At 47.0% G+C, this 9,996-nt stretch overlaps 1 non-coding gene across 1 annotated transcript; it reads left to right on the forward strand.

Annotated features, from left to right (window-relative positions):
- Window positions 1-2,134: 2,134 nt before the first annotated feature.
- On the forward strand, window positions 2,135-2,208 carry TRNAN-GUU (transfer RNA asparagine (anticodon GUU)). The gene has a single exon. It is a non-coding gene; the product is annotated as a tRNA-Asn (tRNA).
- Window positions 2,209-9,996: the final 7,788 nt, after the last annotated feature.

The raw sequence follows: 9,996 nt of genomic DNA on the forward strand, positions 1-9,996 counted from the left end.
TTCTGAAGAAAGGTCAAAAACCTTCTCCTAGAGATAGATAGCAAATGGTTTCCATTTCTGGAGTAGTGAGAGAGAGTGTTGCTGCCAGGTACGACGGCTCACTGGCTGGGCTGCAGCAGGCAGCTGCAGTCACCCATGCTCAGATCTCTGCTGATCTGTGGGTTTCAAGCTGAGGAGATAGCATGTGCTGCCATGTGTGTTCTTTTTATTTTCTTCTTGACCTTGTAAGTCTTGTAATGACAGACTCCCAAGATTTGGTGAGGAGGAATGCTGAGAAGAAAGGTGCCAAGTAACGCTGTGGCCTCACCTGCAGCACTCTCACTGTCCTGATGCATTGAACAGGCAGCTAATGCCAGGTTCCATGTTCCTCTCAGACATCTCAAAGTCAGAGCTTGTGCTTAGTATCAACACCACAAAGTCTCTTTTAGATCTGGCTTCTAGACACAGATTTTGAGAACAGTCAAGTTTACATCCATTACAATGAATGGGAATCTTCATGTGTATAAACAAAAATGTTTCAGGACCCAAAATCCATACCCAAGTGTTCCATCAGGACAGGTCTAGGGGTCAGCTTTTTGTTCGAACTGGAATATTGCGATTTCATAGAACCATAGAATCATAGAATGGCTTGGGTTGGAAGGGTCCTTAAGGATCCTCTAGTTCCAAGCCCCCTTCATGGGCAGGAACACCTCCCCTAGACCATGTTGCTTGGAGCCCCATCCAACCTGGCCTTAAACACTTCCAGGGATGGGGCATCCACAACTTCCCTGGGGAACCTGTGCCAGTGTCTCATGACCCTCACACTAAAGAATTTGCATTGGCTTGTACATAAGATCACACAACTGTTTGCTTTTCCTCCTACACAGAGAAAATAGAAGTGTCCAGCCTGTTAACTGATTCTTCTGAGAGCAGCAGAGGGGTAGGAAAGCAGGCCACAGTGGGCATGATGCCCAAAAAGCAATCTTCAAAATAATTGCTTTAATTACTGGGCTTGCATGCCTTGTCTTTCTCCATGTTTTAAAGATGTCAGTCAGGAGGGTTCCAGCAATACGCAACAAAAAAATGAAGCAGTACTGTCATAATACAGACATTTATGTAGCTCCTTTCAAAGTATTGGAAAAACTGGAAAGGCTGAGCTGTGAACAAGAAATGGTCAGTTTGATGTTACTCAATGGGCTGAGAAATGAAGTCTTCAGTGTTGAAGAGCAAGGTCTTGTGCAAAATATGAGAGCTGGAGTAACACGCCCTCACTCTTACTCCTGCTGCTGAAGACTCTGGTTCCAGGAATGCGCTGGGACTTCATCTTGGGTGGGGAGAGACGAGGAGATAACCAGCATCTGCTTAGAAAGGAGTTAGCACCCGCCCGTGTGTGGTGGTGTCATGTGCCTGCCCCACTCCAGAGGCTCCCAGCAGGCTGAAGAGCCATCAGGCAGAGCTGCAGGGACACAACATGAAGCAAACGATGCTGTGAGACCTCAAAGAGACTCAAACATTAGCAGTATGTGAAAGAAAAGGGAAAAAAACATTTGCTCAGGTATGGATCTGAAACCTTTGTTCCTGGCCGAGCTGTAGGTATAGATTTATTGTAAGGTAATGTGGGAAGGACAGTTTGATGAAACGAGAATAGGAAGGTTAGCTTTCCTTCGCTGCTGCTTCAGGTCACTTAGAAAGGTAAATACAATTTACCTACATACATGCAGAGCGATGCTGCCTGTTTTAAAACAGTCTTAACTGCAGTCGCATAAAATTACCTTTTAAATATAATAATAGGGCAGTTTTGCAGTGATATTTGGGAATTACATTTTGGGCTGTGTATAATGGATGACTTCGCAGCAGCCAAGGAAAAGCTTTTTTTAACTCCGATTTGTGAATTTATTTCCCAGAAAACAAGAGCACTGCTGTAACCGGTGATTTCGGGAATCAGTATTTCACGCTGGCTAGAAGGGAAAAAAAAAGAGAAGAAAAAAAAGCCGCCTCTGTGCTCTTCCAGCGCTTCGGGAAGGTCGTTATTTAGGAGACGGGTTCCGTAGCGGGGTTGGGTACGCGGGGGCCGCGGGGGCCGAGGCGCCCGGCGCGGGGGCCCCGCGGGCCCCGCAGGAGCCGGGTGGGGCGGCGGAAACGAAACCCTCCAGGAGTCTCTGTGGCGCAATCGGTTAGCGCGTTCGGCTGTTAACCGAAAGGTTGGTGGTTCGAGCCCACCCAGGGACGGGTTCCCCTTTTGGCGCTCTCGCTTCCCCCGCCACCACCCGTCGTTTTGTGCGGGGGCGGGATGTGCGACGAGCGCTGGCGGCCGGGCAGGCGCCGCGTGGTCCTGGGCAGGGGGCCCGCAGCGGGGAGCGGGGCGCGGCGGCAGCTCCCGCCCTGGCAGCCAGCGGGCTGTGCGCTGGCGGGGCCCTGCGCTGAGCGGCGGGACGGCTCCCGCCCTGCCCTCCTGCCCAGCGAGGGGCTCCCCTGCAGGAGCGGCTGCCCCCGAACTCCCCTATCCTAGCCCACCCATCGGTGCGGCTTCCCTGGGCGCTCCGGAGCCGGCTCTGTCCCGAGGGGCAGCGACGGGAATCTCCGGGAGTTTCTGTGCCCCGCGCTGCCGCGACGGGACGTGCAAAGAAAACACCTTTGAGCCGCGTAATGATAATGAATGATGACGTCGAGAGATGAGGGTTTCCTCTGAAGGCAGTACCTTCACGCACTCAAGTAATGGAGCTGTCGCCTTCGGATAACCTGGGCTGGAGCAGAAGTTTGGGGGAAAGATGCCATTTGCGAGAAGGATTATTATAATTACTGCCGTGTGCCACAGTCGCCGCTGCAGCCCACGCTCGTCACCGCAGGGGCTGCCACGCACACACAGCGATACCGTCTTTCTCCGATGGACGCAGGCAGCGCGGGTTCCAGCCTTCCCCAGGCGCAGCCGGAGCAGCCCGGCAGCAGAAAGCCCGGTGCCCGCTCTGGGTGCCCGCCCGGTGCCCGCTCTGGGTGCCCGCCCGGTGCCCGCCCGGGGCGGACGCTGTGTCCGGGCCACGGCTCCTCTCGGCAGCCGCGCTGCCTCCCCGGGCTCGCCCTGCCCGCATGAAGCCGCTTTGCATACATGAATGTTAAAAGCAATGACGTTGGGAGCTTCGCCTAAACGTAGCAATTAGAAGTTGGCACCTTCGGCACATCCGAGCCCGTGAGCTGATTCCAAGGAGCGCTTCGGTCGTGTGAAATACGGCTGCCTTGCAGACCAGCTTCTGCGAACTCGGGGAGGATCTATTTACAGTTTATAGAAAACAGAGTCCGTATTAAAAATGCCCCCTTCCCCGGTGAAGTTGGATTTCACAGATCTTTCTTTTCAACTCGCCTGTTTTGAATAAAGCATATAGCCCTCTTAAAGGTCAGGCTGTGCCATTGATTTACCATTGATGACAAGATACGGCCTCGCTAGCTAAGACACCGAAGAAACACCGCAGAATCTTTTGAAAGTAATCCACCCTAAATCGTTGACGAGCTGTATCTGCAGCAGCTCGCTGGCATATTTTTTTTCTGTCACGCAAATCCTCTACATGTAGGTTAAACATTTTGAATAACTGGCAGCCGTGTGCTTAGCACCAGGCTCGCTGCAGGACCCACCTACTACCGTGAGCAACACTTAACCCTTCAATATTTCCTAGTGATGAGTAGAATTTTATTTTAACTAGAGTCATTTAGACAAATGCCCTTCTTGATACTTCCATCTTGTTTGCAGCGGAAGGACGAATCCAGCCCGGTTGCAGCCAGCAAAGCCTCACAGGGGACAGAAATTTTAAAATCTGCATTTGTCTGTGCTTGGATTGCCTCGCTACCAGGCAGGCATCGAGAGCTTACAGGAATCATCAACAACAACAAATTGATCATGTCAGTGCAAAGCAGCAATGGCTGGAAAGGCAGTAAAAATTTAGGAGCTCAAATTTGCCAAAGTGATAGTTCAGGAGGAAGGACAAGCGGTTCTACTCCTAGTAAGCAAGTCTTGCCCTCCTTAGCAAGTGACGGATGCATTTTATCGAGGTGGTTAACACTGACCACGAGGTGTGTTAACGCTCCTTCCAGTTGTTGCACGTTGGTGTGCAAATGTGCACCGCCAAACCTGCTAAAGTAGATGCATCCACCCCGTGTTCCCGAGACACGTGTGCAGCAGGAGGCTCTTTCAGATGCACATCATGGGCTCAGGAATAGAAAGCGACGTTTAGGCAGTGCTTGATAAACTCATCTTGTAGAAGTGAAAAAGCTCGTGCATGGGAAATGCCCCATCCCATCTGCTCACTATTTACAGTTAGGGGTGTGGAAAACGGGAAACCTGATACATTTCTGGGAGAAGATAGGGAATCTAAGCTTTCTGTCTATCAAGTAATTTTTTTTAGAGGTCAGCGAAGCTTTCAGTTTTCAGCCACGGAAAAAAGCTTCCCATAGCTGTGTCATGTATCCAGATAGAACAGCCCAGTCTTACCTTAATCCATTTATCTACATGCCGCTCAGCATAAACGCTGTTCTAAGTATAATAAGGGACTGCATCATCTGGTACTTTTTAGGAAAAAGACATGGCCAAAGTGACCTCTTAACAAATACCGAGTTAAATTCCAGCGTTAATATTTATCAGCGCCGACCAACCGAGTTCTATCGCAGCTGGGGTAGAGTCAGCGACGCAATGACCGACACAACCCCAGCACCAGAGGACCGCCAGCAGAAGACAGACAACCTGGTTATTCTGCTCCCAACGCCTGGACGAACCCCGACCGCCCGCACCGCGGCTCTTTGTTCGCCCGGGGACCGGACGGGCCCGCAGGGGCAGCGCGGGGGCGCGAAGGCCGGTGGGGCTGGGGCAGGGGGTACATCCAGCTCTGCTGCGGTCCTGCCCCGGCCCCTCCGCGGGCAGCTCCCGGGGGCTCCGCACCCGCCGGGGGGGGCAGCCACTGCGGGCCGCCCGGGCTCTCCCCATGGGTGCGGGGCCCGTCCCCGCCGCCCCCGCACAGCAGTGGGGGGGGGGGAGGGTTGCACTGCTGCTGGCCCCCCGGCCAGAGCCCGACCGGAGGGGGGACACACGCGGGGACAAAAGAACCACTCTGGCCCCACCACAGGAAAGCCCAGGGGAGGGGAGGGCTGTGCGGGGCGATCCGTGCCGCCCCGTCCCCTCCCCGGGGCTTCCCGCTGCCTCCCGCCGGCGGGCGGGGCACGAAGCCAGGACCCCCCGGGCAGCGGAGCCGCGGCCCCGCGCTGCCCTGGCCCGCCCCGCAGCTGCTCGGTGGCAGCCCGGGAGGGGACGGCGGGGTCTCGCCGCGCGGAAGCCCCGGTGCGGGGTGCGGGACCCACCGCCCCCGCGGAGCCGCCGCGCTTCCCCTGGGCCCGGCCTCCCCCGGCAGCGGGGCCAGCGCGCCCGCGGAGCGCGGCCGGGCCGCGCGGTGCTGGCCGCGGGGTCTCGCCGCGGAGGGGCCGCGGGCCTGCCCGCCTCGCTCCGCCGCCGGGCGCGGTACATCCGCGGCTGTCTGCGCGCTGCGGATGGCGCTACGGGAGGGGCATCCGAGCGAAACGGCGTCCGGAGGGGCTGCCGCGGTGTCCGGACAGGAAAAACAGCAGCTTTTAAACAACCCCCTTTGAACTTTCGCCAGTATTTAATGAGTTGAGAGGCAGATAAGATGAGGAATAAAATATTCCTAATGTTCATAAAGACGGGGCCCCGGAATATTTGAAACATGAAAAACTGTGGAGCTCGCAGAAAGGGTGCAGAAAACAGCCATCTTGAATATTTTAATCTCTGGCAAGTGTTTCTTTGGAACAAAATGGATGTTGGAGGGAAACAGCATAGTTAACATCACCGTAGCCTTCCATTTCTAACACCATCCCTCTCGCAGAATTCAGCTGGCACGAAGCAGTGAAGCTGGAAGGAACGCCGCAGCCTTTCATCTACGTGGAATGGCAATAAATAATCATAATCTGAACACTGTGGTCTGGAAATTTAGTACCTCTCTAAGTGATGGTGGTTTTTTTAACCCACGATTTATATTGATTTGTTCGCATCGATGGAAGTCACATGTAATGCTGCAAAAAGACTTTTAGAGCTCATTCAACATAAACAAACAAGTGGTCTGTGTTCACCCAGAACACATTTGTAAAGATTTTTTATTTTTAATAACACTGTAGGTTATTAGTGTCACTGAAGTCAAAGGAGCTATTCCGACTGATTACCCTAGAAATTGGATCAGGCCCTGGCTTCAGAGTTTGTTGTGTATTCATGATATGAACCAATTATTCTAAGGATTCATTGTTTGGCCATAAAAATCACTCTAGGCTGAAATTAGGCTTAGAGAGTCCCCAGGATTTTTTCCACTTTTACTAAAATGGATTAACAGCTGTCTTTATTTTTTCTTTCCTTTTTTTTTTTTTTTCTTCCTTGAACTGATGGTGAAAACAAATACATCATGCTGATTTCAATGCTTTTTTTTGTTGTTTTCGTATGGCTGCAAAATAGCTTTCCTTTTTTTACTAAGAATTGTAAGGCTATTATTGCTGGTTAGGCCTTCCAAATTTTAAAATTTTTTTTGTTTATTTATTTATTAATTTTTTTTAAGGAACAACCGACTGGAGGAGGTGGGGGGGTGTGGTGGGAGCTGAGACAGTAAGTCAGTGGCTCAGCTACACAAGCTCAGAAAGACTAATTCTCTGTATTATTTATTTCTTTATTTCCTCGTTGCTGTTTGCTTACTTTGGAAATACTTCGTTGCAGATAAGCTCAGCAGAAACAACATAGTTCAAAAAGCCCGGGCCAATTAATAACAGTAATGGAGGGATGGCTTGAGAGCATTGTCTGAAGATTAAAGAATAGGATTGCAAGGCAGAACTGCTTGGTTTTATTCACTTACTGATTTCTTCAGCATAACTTTGGACAGCATTTCCAACCCTAATTGCTAAAGATAAGGTTCCTATTGAGAACTGTGTTGTTCTTACTAAAGTTTCTGATTTTTCATGAAATGTTGAGGTACTGCATGTGCAGTTTCTGATTATTTCAATACTTTGATACAGCTTTATTTTCTGTATCTGAACATTTTTGCTTTAATTTCTCAGTGCCATACTTTCTCTCGTGGATTGATACATTAAAATATATTTAGCATCTGTTTCACAGGCATCCTGATGTTTGTACAGTGTTTCTTGAGACTGTTTGGATCAAAAGCCATTAGGAAGTGAAGCAGCTTCCTAATAATTTTTTACAATTTGAGCACATAGGAATCTCAGAAGAATACTATTTGTGAAAAGCAGAGTAAGCAAAATTACTAAAACACAAATGACAAGCTCCATCAGGGGCTAAAATTACAAACTTGTGAAAAAAAAAATGTATAAAAACTAGAAACAATAAGCACTGGCTTCTTAATGGGCAGGTCTTACTCTAAAAATGACAGCAACACTCAGCTCAAATTGTTAGTGTTATCTAAGAAACAGGAAGGTTTCAACTGTATTGAAGAATACTGGGAATTTGAGGACTGCCATAGGGCCCAGGGAGGAAAGCAGTATCAAATTTGTTTAAAGCTTAAGGAAATACATTTAAATGTCATGAAACTCCGATTTATGTGGGAAAGGTATGTAGGGTTCCAGAGAGGAAACTGTGCAAAGAAGGACTAAGGAGATGTGCCTCTATATTTTGTCCATCAAATGTGAATGTTGTAGAAATAAATAGAAAAAATATATTACTTTAACTACTTGCTTGTCAATGCATAAGTTTAAAAATGTATTTCTAATGATGACTCAATAGATGGTTTTTGCCTGAAAGAAATGTGTACACAAGAAAACAGAAACAACAGTATCATATTTTTCCTGTAAAGAATAAAGCTTTAATTCATTAAGTTCATTAGCCCTAATATACCTTAAGCATTGTTCATGAGATTGGGCTCAGACTTCTATTCTGTGAATTATTATCTTCCTTTATCATCATAGCTTTGGTGGCAAAACCTGAGAGCTAGATTGCACCTTAACAGGTAAACAGGAAGGGAAGGATGTGGGAATACTGCCCACACCTGCCAGAAGGGCAAGAAATATCTGGCAACTTCCAAATGACTGAGGGCAAGGGAACGGGTGATTTTATATTTTACTCTGAATGGAGAGGATATTCATGTTATTTTGTTTTCATTTTGTCATTGCCAGACCAGGTTCTGCAAACCCCTATTAAGTGCTTATTAGAGTAGTACGTGTATTGCTAAGGAATAATTGGTTTAACAAGCTGAGTGCAGTTTGTAAAGATACTTGCTTAAAAATCAGTGCAGTTAAATCTGTTACACTGTTCAAAAGGTTATGGTAAAGCAGTGTAGTAAAATGGCAGGAAAAGTGGGGTGATCAGTTTTTGTCTCCTTTTCTTTTTACAGATTCCCTGGAAACATTTCTGTGTTTCTCAGATGGATGCATTGTTCAGATCATCTCTCTAAATATTTATTCTTCTGTAGCTTGCCTGAGAATAGGCAGTGACAAATAGCTGCTATTAAAAATTCAGACTTTGGCTTTATTTGAGGACATAGTTGATCTGATATTGTTTTTCTTCCTTGGGTGATACAAATATTCTGAATCTCAAAAATTAGCTTTGCAGATACTCTCGGTAATTGTCTTAGCCTCAGCAGAGTGAAAGTGATACAGAAAAGGTTTTGTGCCATGACACACATTGTGCTTGGTACTGTTGGGCCTCACAAGGTTCCTGGCCCTGAGGTACCTCCAGTATAAATGAGAGATAAAGCTTATAATTAATGAAGTGCAAAGCTCTGAGTTTAGACAAATATTTGCAAAAATGTTTTATACATTTGTCTGTAGTATTTAGTAATGGATTCTGAGTTTGACTGGGTCTAAGTTAAAATGAAAGGAAAAAAAAAAGTACTTTTCCTCTTTTGCTTTCATTTGGGCAGAGCAGGTCTGGTCAAGCAGACAAAGGTGGAGCTTCCCCAGAGCTGTGAGAGGCAGGAGCAGCAGTGACTGTCCTTGACTTCTCCACTGTGAATGGTTTGCTTCCAGCTTGTAACTTTTTCCATTATATCATGTTGTTCAGAGCTTAAAAAACAAGGATCTTCTGTATGCCTAACCTAAGTATTTCCTTTTTTCAGTTCTAAGATCCAGCACTTGCTTTTACAGCTGTCACACACTTTAAAAATCACAGATATGCTGGCTGGAAAGGTAATAATTAGGAGTTTATTGTGGAAAGAAGATAAGATTAGCTGCAGTAAAGATTTATTATTAGAAAATGAATAGCCTAATTTTCAAGATTTAGGAGACTTGTACAAATTACCTGCTGACCGGTTTTTTAGTTTCCAGTTCATATTAGTGCTGAAAGAACCATTTGGGGCCTATTATCCAGCTTTTGGAAAGTTTTCTTGTAGTGGAAAAATTGTAAGGGATTTGGAAATGAGGACTCATCTGGTTAGTAGATGTTCATAAAAATTCTAATGACTTCAGCAGCCTGGGATGAGGCTGTTGGGGCTGGGCAGCACTTGGATGGAAACTACTGGACTTACTGGAGGATCCCTTTCCTACACATGTGGTGGTGATAAGGGAAGGGAAAGGACTGGAAGCAGGCTCTGAAATATTTGACACTTAAAATATATATATGAAAAATATTCTGTATGATAAATTGCATGAAAAAAAAGAGTAGTTACAATGCATTGGAGAGTTTGGGAGCTTGCATGTAAAATTCTTTAGGTTTTCCTACAAAGGCACTTTACAATTTTATATATGCCATTTTCATGCTATAGTTTACAGCTTTATGTAAAGAGTGTATTTATCTGAACCGAAAGTGTTTTCAATTTAGTTTGTGTTGCTTTGGAGGGCTTTTTAAGATAAAATCACAACGTATTTGACTTTAAATGGTGACATTGCTATATATGGAAAAGCTGCTTTACAGCATTTCTAGAGGCTTTTACATACTTCAGTAATTTTACTGTTACTCAGACATCTGTGTGCTTTTAACTCAAAGGCAATGCTCTTGATGTCAGGGGCAACTCGACTTTGGTGGTAAAATGCAAGGGA

The sequence above is a fragment of the Apus apus genome, chromosome 2 (genome assembly GCF_020740795.1).
Source record: "Apus apus isolate bApuApu2 chromosome 2, bApuApu2.pri.cur, whole genome shotgun sequence".
Taxonomy (NCBI): domain Eukaryota; kingdom Metazoa; phylum Chordata; class Aves; order Apodiformes; family Apodidae; genus Apus; species Apus apus.